A 3,070-nucleotide genomic window follows, 5' to 3' on the forward strand; every position below is an offset into this window, starting at 1 on the left:
GATTTATTATAAAAAAATGATCCTAAAGTTTCATCTGCAACATTCACCCCACTAATATGCAGCTCTAAATGATGCAACACTCACACGTTGGAACATTTCCTATAAAGGAATCCAAATTCAACAAAGCTAATGGCATTCATAAGGTCCCCAAGCACCAAGCATACTTCCTGCTTTTTATACTCGTCTGGAAAAGGGTAAATTGGCAGAAGCCTGGCTGGGAATGGCCCAACCGGAGAGTTAAGGTCTTACTTTGCACTGGGGTCATGGCCAATCCACGTTTGTCTCCTAGTTGAGCACAGAGTTACTAGGGGTGGTAGTCCCAGAGGGACCCTCCAGCTCCCTTTCTAATCAAACTAGTAGAGTGGCCAGATATGCCCCAAATCCAATACAGCCTAACCCTGGTCCTGTCTGGAAGCCCATCCAAATGATCAAATCCTGACCCATTCAGCCATTTGCAATACAACTCTCTCCGGGTTTGAGGCATTGGATGATTTCAGGGCTACAGCCACTGAATGGTTCGGAACAAAGACAGGGAAAGGGAAGCAGCAGCCCAGGGGACTGTTTCGTTGTGGTAAATTAGATCCCAACAAAGCTTCCAGGTCCCTCTCTAAACCTGAAAAACCCCACAGAGCTCTAACATACTCAGTCTCTAAAGTGGTTTGCCATTAAAACGAAGCCTTTTGTTTGCAGTTTTACATACTTGCATCACTAACGTATAATTGCACTGTCATTACATCAGCTATGCCAAATTGTCCATGGGCCTCTGGCCAGAAATTCCCAGGGTGCACCAAGGTCTGGTAATGCTAAAATAAAAAATAGTCACTTGGTTTACTCTGCTGTGTGTGTGTGTGTGTGTGTGTGTGTGTGTGTGTGTCTTCATAGCACCCTCAGGATTTTTTTTTTTTAAGCAGCTGTTTGTCATTAAGATGACATGGCATTTAAAGCACTTTACAAATAATAATTGTAATCCACATGTCTGCCAACAGGAAAGTGCCTGTGTATAAATGATGGTGAATTAATATAATGGAAGGTATTCTGTCACTAAAAATAATTAAGAAGATCTTTAGGTATTAACATGGAAACATGTTTTAGAGAGAACAGAAACAAATTTTGAGACAGTATGTATAATACACTCATATTTTAGTAAAAGAATAATTATTATACACTTTGACATATACATAGAAAAATATGAATTTTTTGTGAGTAATCAGAAAACTATATATATTGTTCGAAAAATCAATGTTGTTATAACTTGTTCAGAACAGCAAAAGAATATTATCCAGTGCTCGCTTCGGCAGCACATATACTAAAATTGGAACGATACAGAGAAGATTAGCATGGCCCCTGCACAAGGATGACACGCAAATTCATGAAGCGTTCCATCTTTTAAAAAAAAAAGAATATTATCCATTGTAATAATATCAGAGAGATTTCTCATGGGAGCTTCTCGGTTGAGTGGTGTACTATTAATAAGATTCTGTGAAAATGAAAGTTATTATTAATAAAATAGTGATGTATTGAAAAACAGCATACCTCGCCTTCATTGAATCCAAAATAATTTAGTGTGTGCTTTTATACATATACAAAACAAGTGGAATTCAAAATGTCAATATATTGCCCTAACTGGTATGGCTCAGTGGATAGAGCATTGGCCTGTGGACTGAAGGGTCCTGGGTTCGGTTCTAGTCAAGGGCACATGCCCGGGTTGCATGCTCGATCCCCAGTCGGGGATGTGCAGGAGGCAGCCAATCAATGATTCTCTCTCATCACTGATGTTTCTATCTCTCTCTCCCTCTCCCTTCCTTTCTAAAATAAAATATATATATATAAAATAAAATGTTGATTTTGTCTTTAGTATAATGAACAAGCCACATTCATTCATTAAACATGCATTCCATAATAGTATGTGTTAGGTGATGTGCTAGGTGTGGAAGTACTAACTATGCAGCTATGGAAAAGATAAACCCAGTTCCTGTCATCATCTTATGGTAAGAACCAAACCTGTGTATGTCCTGGAGTATATCAACAATTAACTACAAGAATCATTGTATGTGCATAATAATAAGCAAATAAATTAATTGTACTTTTGCTCAAATTTTCATTGCTAAAGTGAATTTTCCCTTTGATAATGACTAAGTGACTAAAACAATGTATGTCATCAGCATATTCAAGTTTCACAAAGTTATCACTCACTGTAGGATATATTATATATTTTGATATTTCTAAATCAAGTATAAAATTAAAAGAGCATAAATAGATAAGAAAGCTTATTTTCTTTCCTACTGGTATTTCAATTGTAGATGTAACATCTGCATTCTAAAGACATTTTTAAAAGTCTCTTGTCTTATTTTGAATTATAAAGTTAACAAGTCGAAATTTAAAAATAGTTAACACCAACTTCCTTAAAGATGAGATATTCTTATTTCATAACCTCCAGTCCAATTCATGCCACATTTTTTAGTGCTTTCTTAGGAAGAGATGACAATTTAAAGGAGAAGGGAAGAGAATATCAAAATGTCCAGGGAAAAAGACCTGAATTTGTATTTGTAGAATTGAAATTCCTTGAAGACGCCATTATCTATTATTCTAGGCCAGGGGTCAGCAAACTTTTGCTATAAAGGGCCAGACAGCAAATGTTTTGGGCTTTGTGGGCCATGCCGTGTCTGTCATAATGAGGTTCAGGACATGCTACCCCCAAACATGGCACCTTGGCGTATTAAATACCTTAAGCTGAAGGAATTTTTTAAAATGTCAAAAGTAGGAAGATCACTTGCACTTTCCCCCACTTGTCCTTCCTTGAAGCACACCATACATGTCCCGTGTGAAAGGTGCCCTCCCTGGGCCAGAAGGAAAGCAGGTATTCTTATTTTCTGGTAGGAAACTTAGGGCCGAGAATGCTGTAAAAACCAAACCTTAATAAATAACCCTTACCTGCCCAGGTACTTCTTCACCATCTACTACCACTAGCCCAAACCTCTCTGCCTTGTCAATTCCTCACAAACTGTTTCTTTAAAAGGTTATAAAAGCTTCCTGCTCTAGACACTTCAGGTCTTCATTCTCTGGTGAAGGC

At 37.8% G+C, this 3,070-nt stretch overlaps 1 non-coding gene across 1 annotated transcript; it reads left to right on the top strand.

The window, feature by feature from the left end:
- The first annotated feature begins 1,282 nt into the window (after nt 1-1,282).
- On the top strand, nt 1,283-1,389 carry LOC114230359 (U6 spliceosomal RNA). The gene has a single exon (XR_003616257.2). It is a non-coding gene; the product is annotated as a U6 spliceosomal RNA (small nuclear RNA).
- Nucleotides 1,390-3,070: the final 1,681 nt, after the last annotated feature.

This window comes from Eptesicus fuscus, chromosome 16 (genome assembly GCF_027574615.1).
Source record: "Eptesicus fuscus isolate TK198812 chromosome 16, DD_ASM_mEF_20220401, whole genome shotgun sequence".
Lineage (NCBI taxonomy): Eukaryota > Metazoa > Chordata > Mammalia > Chiroptera > Vespertilionidae > Eptesicus > Eptesicus fuscus.